Source organism: Pelophylax lessonae (genome assembly GCF_965119305.1).
Source record: "Pelophylax lessonae genome assembly, chromosome: 9".
NCBI lineage: Eukaryota > Metazoa > Chordata > Amphibia > Anura > Ranidae > Pelophylax > Pelophylax lessonae.
Window position 1 is genome coordinate 249,921,105 of NC_138776.1, and position 13,640 is coordinate 249,934,744.

Consider the following 13,640-nt stretch of genomic DNA (forward strand, 5'->3'; position numbering starts at 1 on the left):
CCGACCAGGTTCTCCCGATTGTTGGAGAGCTTTGGTTTGGCCGACTCCTGGCGCAGCAAATACCCCGCTCAGCGTGCGTACTCATGCTTCTCGGCTGCACACCATTCTATGTCACGCATTGACATGATATTGTTGTCTCGAACCCTGCTCCCCAGGTTACTGGCGGCGGGCTTCGCCCCACGGACTCTGTCTGATCACTGCCCTTTTTGGATACTGTTGTCCTTGCCCTGTAATAGACCTCCCCCGGCCTGGCGCCTGAATCCCGCCTGGCTCCCCTTGGTGTCTGATGGGAACGACATTGAGGGGACTTGGACACAATTCTTTTCTGATAATGAGGGCACTGCCTCCCCGGCTGCGGTGTGGGAGGCATTTAAACTGTTTGCCAGATCCACTATGATTTCCAAAATCAAAGCTGTTAAGGCGCGGGCTGCCAAGGAGATCTCAAGGGCAACGACAAACTTAACTGAAGCTGAACAGGCCTTTATGGCGGACCCGACTCCGACACATGAATCCCAGTATAAATTGACCTCTAAAGTCCTTTCCCAACTTGAATATGAGAAGGCGAAATCTAAGATGTTTTTTCAGAAGCAGAATCTGTTTGCACATGGAGAGCGGGCGGGGAAACTACTCGCATATTTAGTCCATTGTGAGGATAGGCCCCCGGTAGTTATTACTTTAAAGGATGACCTGGGTAATGAGATCACTGATCCTGCTGCGGTGACACAGTGTTTCCGATCATTTTTTAGTACACTTTACACCTCTAAGGCCCCTGCTGACTGTACTGACATGCATGACTTTTTGGACTCTATTGACTTTCCCACTTTGACATCCGACCAGTTGGCAACCCTCGAGGCACCCATTTCTGTGGAGGAGATTGCAACAGCCGTGTCCAAGTTCCCTAGATCTAAGGCCCCCGGCCTAGACGGCCTCCCGATTGAGTTCTTCTCCCAATTTTCGGAACTCCTTTCTCCTAAATTATTGGCTTTGTTTCAATCCCTGTTCAAGGATGCAGTCCTGCCCCCTTCTATGCGGGAGGCGTTAATTGTACTCATCCCCAAGCCGGGCAAGGACTTACACGCCCCGGAGTCTTACCGTCCCATCTCTTTGCTCCCAGTTGACACTAAAATCCTTGCGAAAATTTTATCCCTTCGTCTTAACAAGGTGATCCTTTCGCTCATACACTCGGACCAGGCCGGGTTCATGCCTGCGAGGAACACCTCATTTAACCTTCGCCGGTTATTCATGAATCTCCAGGCACAACACGACGGAATGGGTGGCAGGGTGGTGGTCTCCTTGGACACGGCTAAAGCATTCGACTCGGTAGAGTGGCCTTTTCTATGGACCTGCCTGGACCGATATGGCTTTGGACCTAATTTTATTAAGTGGGTCAAACTCCTATATAGCGCCCCGGTAGCTAGGGTCCTGGCCAACGGCTGGCAGTCGACCGCCTTCCCTTTATCCCGTGGCACTCGACAAGGGTGCCCCCTCTCCCCTCTGCTGTATGCCCTGGCCGCGGAACCCCTGGCCATGGCCATTAGAGCACATCCTGGGATTCGCGGCCTACGTAGGGGACCACTAGAGGAGAAAATCAGTATGTATGCTGATGACACTTTGCTGTATCTGGAAGACTCTCGAGAATCCCTGCTCACAGCCCTTTCTTTAATTGAACGGTACGGACGATTCTCCGGTTTTCAGATAAACTGGGATAAATCACAAATTCTTCCACTCGACGAGAGCCCGCAGGCGATCGCCCCCGCAAACCCGGCCTTACAATGTGTATCCCGCATTAAATACTTAGGGATTCAAGTGACAACTAGCTCAGCAGATTATGTCCCGGATAATGTTCAACCCTTGTTCCCTCTGCTTAAGGCTAAAATTCAAGTATGGTCTAAATTACCACTGGGAGTGATGGGTAGAGTCAATTTAATTAAAATGGTTCTCCTTCCCAAAATTCTCTATGTTGTATGGCACTCTCCTATTTATCTGCCACTCAAGCTGTTTAAGCAGATGGAATCGCTCCTCAAGACCTTTGTTTGGGGTGCTAACCGGCACAAGATCTCCTGGCGCAAGCTCAAGAATCCTACAAATCTAGGGGGGTTGGCCCTGCCTGATTTTAATCTGTACTATCTGGCAGCTCAGTTGTCCCAGTTCTTTCATATAGATAAAACGGATAGAGAGCGCTTCCTGACCCTGCTCTGCCCTGGGTGGGCTCATCCCCTCGGGGACCCCATTCTAGTTATCCTTAGGGGCGTCAGGGGCTCGTTGGAGCCCCTGTGCCCCAGATCACTTCTATATCACTATTGTCGGATCTGGGAGGTAGTAGCGTCCAGGCTTCGATGCCCTCCATTCCACACCCTTACCCCTCTGTGGCATAATAGCACATTGCGTGAGTTTCTTTCCATCCCTGATCTGTCTGTATGGAGTGGGAGGGGTATTCTTCTCCTTAGCCATATCTCCACGACCACTGGTCTGCGGTCTTACGAGACCCTGCAAGACCAGTTTGCGCTCCAGGGCCCCATGCACTACAGATACTTGCAGCTCTCCCATGCCTATAGATCTCAATTCCCTGATGGCCCTCCTGAGATGGAATCGATTACCACCCTTGAGATTGTTAAAAGTACAGAACCCAGTCACCTCATTTCCATGTTCTACTCTGAGCTCCACACACCTTCTTCGACCACTTTAGCTTTTGCACTTAAGACCCGCTGGGAGCGTAGTGTGGGGGCCATGGAGGATGAGGAGTGGGAGGATGCCCTGGAGACGTGCCGCAGAGTGTCGCCAAAACTGTCGGATCGCCTAACCCAGACCTTCATATTACACCAGGCTTATCTCACCCCACTTAGACTGTCCAAATATCACCCAGACTTGGCCCCCTCTTGTCCTATGTGCGGAGACCCTGATGCTTCCTTCTTTCATCTACTGTGGAGCTGTCCCCAATTACAGTCTTTATGGCAACAGGTAGTCACATTTCTACATGACAAAATGGGGTCTCCTCTACAACTCTCTCCTAAAGAGTGTCTCCTGGGGGTCTATCCGGATGGAGAGATGCCCAAATCCACTATCATATTTCTTCAGGAAACCTTATTTATAGCACGAAAATTGATAGCCAGACGGTGGATGAGACCCACTCCTCCCACTTTAGGGTTGTGGATTAAGGAAATTAATAGTGTCATCCCATTTCATAAACTTCTATATAAACACAGGGGGTGCCCTCAGAAGTTCAACAAGATTTGGGACAAATGGGTGCACTGCCCTGATACGGCTCAGTAGTGACGTGGGTAGCTACTTTATGCTGACCGTCCTTGTTAAACCAATATTGTTTGCTTGAGTGTTGGGCCGCATGAAAGTAACTGACTACTGCCTTATTTTTTATTTTTTTTTACTGTGTCTGTTCTGTCTCTAAGTGTTAATTACTGTGAATATTTGTACTCTTGCACCCCTGTGTATTATGATTATGGTCGAAGTTTCAATGCACGGTTTATCTTTGTATTGTACCAAAAGTTTCAATAAACCTCACTGTTTTGAAAAAAAAAAAAGCAGGGGAGACAATGGGCACCTCTGCCTAGTGCCCCAACAAAGTCTAAAAGAAAAAGACTGAAGGCCATTGACCCTAACTGAAGCCCTAGGAGCAATATATAACAGGCGAACCCATTTACAGAAGGTAGAACCAAGACCAAATTTTCAAGAACGGCCCACAGATACGGCCACTCGACACTATCAAAGGCCTTGATGGCATCTAGCGCTAGAAAGGCACGGTCTAAACTGTCTGGAACCAGAACCTGCATATTTAAATAGGCACGCTTGATATTAATCACCGTTGACATGTTTGGCATAAATCCAGCCTTGTCAGGGTGGATAATATATGTAATGACCTTATTTTTTCTATTGGCAAGTACTTTGTCAAGTGGGTAAGAGAGAAATTGGCCTATAGGACCCAGGGTATAGAGGGTCTTTATCTTTCTTGGGTATACCTATCATAGTAGCCTCACCCATGGAATCTGGGAGCCGGCCCAAACAGAAGGCCTCTTTAAATGTGCTAAGAAGGACTGGGAGCAGCACCTTACTGTAATTTTTGTAAATCTCTATAGGGAGACTATCTACTCCTGGAGCTTTAGAATTAGAGAAGCTGGCTACCACAGTTTCCAGTTCATGTAAATTAAGTGCAGCATTAGGAATTTTCCAATCGGTCGATGAAAGAACCTTACAATTGGTAGTATCCAGGTAGGTGGACAGCCCCACTGAGTTGTAATCAACCCTGGAGGTGTATAGATCCTGATAGTAAGACTGAAATATCGATACAATAGAGCTCGTCTGGGTATTTATCTCTCCCTCTCCTATCTTCAATGCAAAAACATGAGTAGGATTAGATTGGGACCTTACTACCTGGGCCAGCAACCTACCAGTCCTCCCCCTCAGCCAAAATCAACCTCCTCTGGAAGAATTGTTTATTTCTGGCACTAACCTCCAACAGCTCATTTAACCTTCTATGAGCGGATAGAAATTCAAGTTTGCTGTCTAGGGTAGAATCTAGAATATAATTGGATTCCGCCGTAGCGGTCTCCGCCTTTGCGAGCTGCAGTTCTCTACGGGAAGCAGTTTTGACGGTGCTAATTTTTTGAATTAGCAGGCCCTGAAGGAAGGCCTTAAAGATTTTCCATACTACCCCCAGCGAAGTAGAGCCTACATTCTGGGAGAAAAAAACCTCAATGGAAAGGGGACTCGATCTTCGGCAGGGAGAGAGAGAGAGCCTCTCAGCTGATAGTTGTCTAGGAGCCGGGCACCTATCATGGCCCAGATTCATAACATTTTTTTTTTAAATCAAGAGACAAAGTTTATTAAACTGTGTAAAGTTACAACAAGCATCAAAAAATAAACATGAAATAAAGCATAGATATCCATAAGGTATCAAGGAGATGATGAAGAAAATCCCAAAGAAACAAAGAAAGGTCCCCAAACAACCCACATGGTTCCACCCAAACAATACTGGATATACAAGCTAACAAGGACATGACACCCTGTCCGACTGACATGATCTGTACGCATAAGACTCTGGCATGGTACATAGCAAGTAGAGGAAGTCATCAAGTGGAGCATGTCAGTGACGACTGTAGCCATCGGTCCCAAATCTTATTACAATTTGGTAGGACATTCTCTATTGATATAAATGAGCCTCTTATATGGAAGAGAGGCATTCACCCCAGCAATCCACGCAGCCAAAGTAGGGGGCGAGGATTGCATCCAGCTCCGAGCCAGCACTTTCCGAGCACCAAATAACGTTTCATGTATAAATTTCAGCAAGTTCTTATCTACTTCCAAGTCCAGAAGCAGGCCCAAGAGACATTGCCGAGGATCCAGTGAAACCGGAGAGCCAATCTGGTCATGCAAAACTGTATCACCTGTTCCCAAAAGCAGTTGACACGAGGGCAATGCCAGAGCAGGTGCTCAAAGGTTCCAGGGGATATAAGGCATTTGGGGCATTCCGATCTACGGGAGGGATCAAACTTCGCCATTCTAACAGGTGTAAGATAAGCCCTATGTAAAATAGGTTTGTGTAAGCCTATCCGACATCTTAGGAGACACCAACTTGCCCACTTCCAACACCTCACTCCAGTCCTCATCATTTATTTCCCCCGGCACACTCCTCCCAGATATCTTTAAGAGAATAAGCCAACTGTGTCGCTGATAGAGTGAGAAGCATATCATAAAATATGGAGATCAATTTCTTTGGCTCATCCCCCCTCATGACCATCAGCACATCTAAGGATTGTGAGAGGGGGGGAGAGATTGGCGCAAACGGACTGAGCGGGTTGCTGCAATAGGCTATGATGCGGGCAAATGGTGAAAGTCTGGTGGGATTGCTAGTACACTTTGCTGGCTGCCGGCTTGTAGAGGGTGAAGCAACCCTGTATGAATCCAAAAAGAGAGAGAGAGAGGGCCAAGCGCCGATCTAAGTGCAGCAATATAGGCAATTTATTGGACACACATGAAGAATGTTACTCACAAAGGATGTATAAAATCAGGCATCTTAAAAGCAATAGGGGATCTCTGAAGTCACTTCCAGGGGGGGCTGTCCGGTCAGGCTGTGGCGCTGATGCTGTGGAGGGTAAGCGGCGATCTCCTGTTGCGAGGCAGGGGACGTGCTGATCCTCAGTGGTGGTGATGCAGCGTGGACACGCCGGTCGGGTTGCCGTGACGTCACTTCCGAGACACCAGGGAGATAGAACGGCGACGCGTTGCGGAGCTCCGCTCCTTCTTCAGGCCGTCTAAGGATTGTAACTGGGGGTAAGTACCGTCAAACTGAGCTCGTAGTGCGTGGCACAGTTGAAGGAACCGAAAGAACTTGGAGTTCAGCAATCAAAACTCATTCTTTAATTGATCAAACTATTTAAGGTGACCACCATGAAGAACATGGGAGAGCTGATATATACCGGGCTGGATCCAGATCCGCGGGTCAGGAACCAGCAGCAATTCCCTCAAGTGTCTATTAAACCACATGGGCGTGTCCTCGTGAAAAGGAGAGCAGCCCAGTTTCACAACCGCCAGGTCCCAGATCCTCTTATTGTGAAATGCAAGAGAGAGCCTACGAAAGCCACCGACCATGCCCCCAAGGCCCCTCAGGATGTCACAAAAGGGATGAGGGAAATGACCGTGAGACTCCGTACAAACAAGAGACTCATATCGCTGCCTGTCAACCTTCTCAAAATAATAGAAATGAGACAACTGAGCTGCTATGTAGTATAGACCAAGGTCAGGAACCGCCAATCCTCCCTGGGAGGTGGGGCATTTCAAAGCCCTGCAAGACAACTTTTGCCTGGAAGGGCCCCAGATACAGGATTTCACCAGATTCATAACATTATTAAAGTCCCCAAGCACCAAAATTGGTGCTATAGGAGAGACCCGTGCAAATGAAATAAGCTGGTGAAACACATCTGCGTTATAGGGGGAGGTATATATACAGCAGTAAGTATCAGTTCAAGGTCATAAAGCTTACAATGCAGGAAGACATATTTGCCATTCTCATCCACCAAGGTCCTACTGCATGAGAACACAACACCCGTATAAACCAGAATAGAAACACCCCTTAAATAGGAGGTATAAACCGAATGATAGGCTTGTTGAACAAAACGGTGTTTCAAAAAGTTAATGGTATCACAAGTGGTATGTGTCTCCTTTAGCTAGACCAGGGAGGGATGGAGAGAGGCGATATAATCAAACAAAGTTTAAAGCTCAGCAACCAGCAGATACATAGTGGATGAAAGGCTTTGATGCCTGAGCCTCCATCCTCGGGTAAGTGAGCTCACCATCCAATGTCTGTGACTGAAGTCTCCGCCCTCTCTCCCTTCTCTCTCGTGCCTCCAAGTGAGTGAGTACAATAAGGTAAGGTTTAAGGGGTGCTCTGTGGACTCTGATGTAAGGAGGACTTTAGGAACCCTAATTAAAGGGGGAACGCTGGAAACTCTGATGTTTATTGTAGGTTTGGTGAGCAGAAACCCCCTTACATTAGAGTCTCCCTTTACAAGTCCATAGCGTTACCCCGTGCGCGGCTAAAGTTTTTGAGTTTGGCCTGAAGAAAAGGTGGCAACCCGAGCTTCCTGTGTGTTTCTGCTAAACAGGAACATGGATCTCTGCCTTCCTACAGTTAAAGCAACACCCCCACAGTGAGTAAGCACTCCCTAGAAACACATTTAACCCCTTGATGACCCCCTAATGTTAACCCCTTCCCTGCCAATGTCATTAGTACAGTGACAGTGCATATTTGTTTTAGCACTGATCACTGTATTGGTGTCACTGGTCCCCAAAAAATGTCACAGTCCAGATATAAGTCGCTGATCACCGCCATTACTAGAAAAAAATAAAAAAATGTAATGTAAATAGATATTTTTGTTGTTATTCTGTCTCTCACTGGTAAAATAGACCAACCATTAAAATTATAGACTGATCATTTTTTTGTCAGTGGGCAAACGTACAAAATCAGCAGGGGATCAAATACTTTATACCCTCACTGTAAAAAAGTGATCTCGTAATAGCCACTACCTGGTCATGATTAATTGTGGAGAATCTACGCACCCCAGAAGAAATAGAACGGGATCCACAGTCAGCACAATATCATATACAGAATTTCGCTTATCTAACACTTCCTGCCAATACCTGTAAAATCAATGAGACTTTCTAAACTCTGTGGACATCAAGAATGGATACTTGAATGTTCCCGTTTTTCTGGCCCACAAGCAATTCTTCCCATTTGCTGTGGGTCTTCAGCTTCTCTGCTTCATCTTCTCTTCTCTTTTGCACTTTGAGTGTTCACCAAGGCGCTGGCCCACGGGGCTAGCCTTGCTGTGCTCCCAGGGCATCCCCATTGTGGGATATCTAGAACACCTTCATTAGCTTAGATTCTGGATGACAGCATAGCTAGAACTGTCCTGACATTGCAAAGGTTTAACTGGGTCCTGAACCTTCAGAACTCAGCACTGGAACCAACTCATCACTTGGAATATCTGAGTCTCATCCTAAACACAGCTCAAGCCAGAGTTTTTCTTCCCCAAGACAAACTTCAAACATCTCTGTTCCCAGGCTCTGGCTCTTCAGTCCAAGGGTTACCCAACTTTTTGCCTTTGCATGATATTTGTGGAGCTCATAGTAGTATTCTTCTAGATCAAGGGGTCTCCAAACTTTCTAAACAAAGAGCCAGTTTACTGTCCTTCAGACTTTGGGGGGGGGGGGACTTTTGTGGGGGGGTGGCGTACTGTGAACATTGGGAGAAGAAAGAGTCCCGTCAGTGGGAAAATGGGGAAAATGCAATGCCCTGTCTTTACTTTCATTGGGGAAAACTGTGTCTTATCATTGGTGTCAGTGGGAGGATTTGTGCCCCATCGTTTGTGTCAGTGGATCTCATTGTTGGTGTCATTGGGAGGAATTATGCCCCATTGTTGATGCCAATGGGAGAAATTTTGCCCCATCGTTGGTCCAATGGGAGGAATTTTGCCCTATTGTTGGTGTCAGTGGGAGGAATTGTGCCCCAATGTTGGTGCCAATGGGAGGAATTGTGCCCCATGGTTGGTGTCAGTGAGAAGAATTGTGCCCCATCGTTGGTGTCAGTAGGAGGAATTGTACCCCATCAGTGGTAACAATGGGAGGAATTCTGCCCATCATTGATGTCAGCGGGGGGAATTATGCCCCATTGTTGGTGTCAGTGGGAGAAATTGTACCCCCATGGTTGGTAACATTGGGAGGAATTCTGCCCATCATTGAGGTCAGTCGGAGGAATTATGCCCCATTGTTGGTCTCAGTATATGAAATAGTGCCCCAAGGGCCAGATAAAAGCAATCAAACTGCCGCAGTTTGGAGACCACTGTTCTAGATAGCTCCATTTGCCCAGTTCCACTACAGACCCCAAAAACACAACATTGTGTCATTGTGGGATAATTCAGTCCCTTCTTTGGACAGTCCAGGTTACCTGGCATTGAAAATCAGGTTGTCCCTGAACTGGAGGCTCAGGAACCCTACTCAGAAGTAGGTAGTAGGCACTTTGAGTGTTCACCCAGGCGCTTGCCTCGGGGCTAGCCTTGCTTTGCTCCCAGAGCATTCCCATTGTGGGAAGTCTGGAAGACCTCCATTCGCTCAGGTTCTGGCTGACAGCATAGCTAGAACTGTCCTGACATTGCAAAGGTTCAACTGGGTCCCGAACATTCAGATCTCAGCACTGGAACCAACTCATGGCTTGGAATATCTGGGTCTCATCTTAAAGCGGAGTTCCACCCTGGATTTTTTTTTTTTTTTTTTAATACCCCCGGGACAGTCAGGGCTAGTACATTCCACAATGGCTAGCCTCTGATCTGTCCCGGGTTGCACTTACCTGTTAGGACAAATACTTACCTTGCAAATGTCTTGTCCAGCGCTGCCATCTCAGATGTGGGCAGCTTGAAGCCAGCGAGATCCCCTTCGGCGTCTTCTTCCACCTTCTTTGGTCCCACGATGCTCTGCGCCGGCCCCGACGTCACTTCCGGGTCGCGCGCGTCATCCCTCTACAGCTTCTGGGCATGCCCAGAAGCTGTTTAGAAGGGGATGACGCGCGCGACCCGGAACTGACGTCGGGGCCGGTGCAGGCGCAATGATTCCTGGGAGCTATAACATTCAGCTCCCAGGAATCATTGCAGAGCCAGGAAGTGACGACGGGCCGCGGCCGAGGAAGGAGGAAGTAAGGTAAGTATTTTTTCTTCGCTACGAGGTAAGTAAAAAAAAAAAAATATGCGATTATCCATTTCTTTTTCAGGTGACCCGGAGCGAGAAGATGGAGGTAAGTATTAAATTAGGGTGGAACTCCACTTTAAACACAGCTCAGGCCAGAGTTTTTGTTCCCCAAGAGAAATTTCAAACTCTCTTTTCCCAGGCTCGGACTCTTTAGTCCAAAGGCCACCCAATTTTTTGCTTCTGCATGAGAGTTCTGGAGCTCATAGTAGTGTTCTTCTAAACCAGGGGGGTCTTTAAACTTTCTAAACAAAAGAGCCAGTTTACTGTCATTCAGATTTTAGGGGGGGCGGACTGTGGCCATTGGGAGCAGAAAGGGTCCCGTCAGTGGGAAAAACAATGCCCCATCTTTGGTTTCATTGGGATGAATCATGCTTCATCATTGGTGTTAATGGGAGGAATTGTGCCCCCATCGTTTGTGTCAGTGGACCCCATTGTTGTTGTCCTCATTGTGTACGTTGTGGTTTACCAGGGTAATGGCTGAAGCTATCATTGTATTGGTTTTTCCAGCTGGCGGCTGGCTTTCTCATTAAACCATTCCGACCTGTTCATGAGCTTTCTGAAGCAGAAGGAAGGGATGTTCCTCCCCCTGTTTTTTGGGCTTACCATTTTTGCCTGAAAAACGATCCGATGGTGCGGCTGGCTGCTTTCATAGATGATCAAAGAGTGGATACTCTTCGATCGCCTCTATGGCCTTGGAGGACCGGAGCGACGTCATGACATCACTTCTGGTCCAGGCTGGAAGTAAATCATTTTTTTAATCTTTTGCTTTTAAAGTTAAAGAAGAGATTTGGGGTCTTTTTGACCCCAGATGTCTCCATAAAGAGGACCTGTCATCCCTATTTCTATTACAAGGGATGTTTACATGCTTTTTTAGGAATAAAAGTGATAAAAAAAAAAACATTAAAGGGACAGTGTAAAAATAAAAAGTAACATAGAAAAAAAAATTTGAAGAGACCCCATGCCTGTGCGGTGCTTGTGAGCAGAAGCAAACGCATACGTAAGTCACGCAACGGTAATCGCACCACACATGTGAGGTATCATCGCGAACGCTAGAGCAAAAGCAATAATACTAGCACTAGAACTCCTCTGTACCTCTAAACAGGTAACCTGTGAAGGCTTTTTAAGTGTTGCCTATGGAGATTTTTAAGTATTGTGGTTTGTCGCAAATCAACGAGCGTGCACAATTTTAACCACTTCCATACCTGGTCTATTCTTGGCACTCCTCTCCTACGTGTAAAAATCATAATTTTTTGCTAGAAAATTACTCAGAACCTCCAAACATTATGTATTTTTTTTTTGTAACAGAGACCCTAGGGAATAAAATGGTGGTTGTTGCAACTTTTTTATGTCACACGATATTTGCGCAGCCATTTTTCAAATGCATTTAAAAAAAAAAAAAAAAAACAGTTTCATCAATTAAAAAAAAAAAAAGAAACACTAAAGTTATCCCAAATTTTTAGTACAATGTAAAAGATGATGTTACGCTGAGGAAATAGATACCTAACATGTCACACCTAAAATTGCGTTTGCAAAACCGCTTTGCAAATATCGTGTGACATAACAAATTGCAATGACCGCCATTTTTTTTCTCTTTGGTCTCTGCTAAAATAAAAAAAATTGTATAATGTTTGGGGGTTCTAAGTAGTTTTCTAGCAAGAAATACTGATACTGTTCGGAAGAAGATGAACACTCTGAAGGCCAGTCCTGAAAAGTTACCTGTTAGAGCAAATAACCAAAACATCACAGAGAGTACTCAATTGCTTTGCTGTGAGGAACAAATACGCCTACAATCACCGTAAGTACAAAAATCCCAATATGGTAGGGTGACCAGACGTCCCCGGTGTCCGGAGACAGTCCCCGGAATGAAGACACTGTCCCCGCACCATGTGTGTCCCCGATTCTGTCCCTGGATTCAGGGGCGGTGTACCTATTGCTAACAGCCTAGCAGTACATTCAGCAGTGTGACCATCCATCCAGCACAGTGTCAGTAAGAGTGAGTGGAGCAGAGCTGTCAAATCGAAGCTCTGATGTTGGGGGTGGGCGGGCTGAAACGTGGAGCTCCTCCTCCCTTCCATCCACAGCCAGTCAGCAGGCAGTATAACACTCCTCCCCCCGCCCCTCTCCAGCCTGCCACATTTGACTGGGAGCAGGGCTGAATGAGGGCACAAGAAGGGAGATGCAAGAAGGTATGACTACAATTAGAGCAAGCACTGTTACATGTAATGCTGGTGTCGGCTGCAGTGTCTTCCAGATATCTCGGTGTTCAGGCAGTGTGAGGTTACCAATCAGCCTCCTCTCCCCTCACTCCTTACCTTTTTTTTTATCTCCCTAACTTGAGCTGCACATTGCCTGATACACTGATAAGAAGACCCTGCAGCAGCATTCTCCAAATCCAGGGACACATGGCCATTACCCATTTCAGCTTCTGTTCAGCTATTTAGCCGGAGCTCTGTGTGCGATGCATGGTTTTTTATGTTTTGTTGGAGGATTTACTGCTGGTTCAGGCTAGAAGCTTCAGAGACCCATTAACTGTTTACTGTCCTCCACTAATCTTGAGCAGTTAACTGTTTGTAAGACAATTTTTTTTTTGGAAATTGGATGTGCTGCTGTCTTCTGTCACTTGGTTGGTGAAGGAGGATTACTGACTTGATCTTGCAGAGCTGGTTTAAGTAGAGTGGAGCAGCCCTGCGATACTATACACTTTTACACCGGGTTCAGCTGTACCATCTCTTGAATCAATCATGTCTACAATCTCTGACCATCTCCTGTATCTTGTCTGCAGTCTCTGACTATCTCCTGTATCATATGTGCAATCTCTGACCATCTCCTGTACCATGTCTGCAGTCTCTGACCATCTCCTGTACCATGTCTGCAGTCTCTGACCATCTCCTGTACCATGTCTGCAGTCTCTGACCATCTCCTGTAATATGTCTGCAGTCTCTCACCATCTCCTGTACCATGTCTGCAGTCTCTGACCATCTCCTGTACCATGTCTGAAGTCTCTGACCATCTCTTGTACCATGTCTGCAGTCTCTGACCATCTCCTGTAATATGTCTGCAGTCTCTCACCATCTCCTGTACCATGTCTGCAGTCTCTGACCATCTCCTGTACCATGTCTGAAGTCTCTGACCATCTCTTGTACCATGTCTGCAGTCTCTGACCATCTCCTGTAATATGTCTGCAGTCTCTCACCATCTCCTGTATTGTCTCTCTGGTGTGTGAGTGATGTGAGGTGTATATGTTTTATACAGGCTGGGTGTGAGTGACCTTACACAGACCCACCCACACCCAGAAAATAATATTCACACATATACTGAGAAAACACACACACAAAAATAATTACATGTATACTGTCATTACATACATAAGAAAAAAAAATAGGTAATAGCCC

At 46.6% G+C, this 13,640-nt stretch overlaps 1 protein-coding gene across 1 annotated transcript in view; it reads left to right on the forward strand.

The window, feature by feature from the left end:
• The window catches only part of LOC309564361 (uncharacterized protein), a 1,000,117-nt gene that overhangs the window by 405,729 nt on the left and 580,748 nt on the right, over positions 1-13,640 (forward strand). The window lies entirely within an intron of this gene.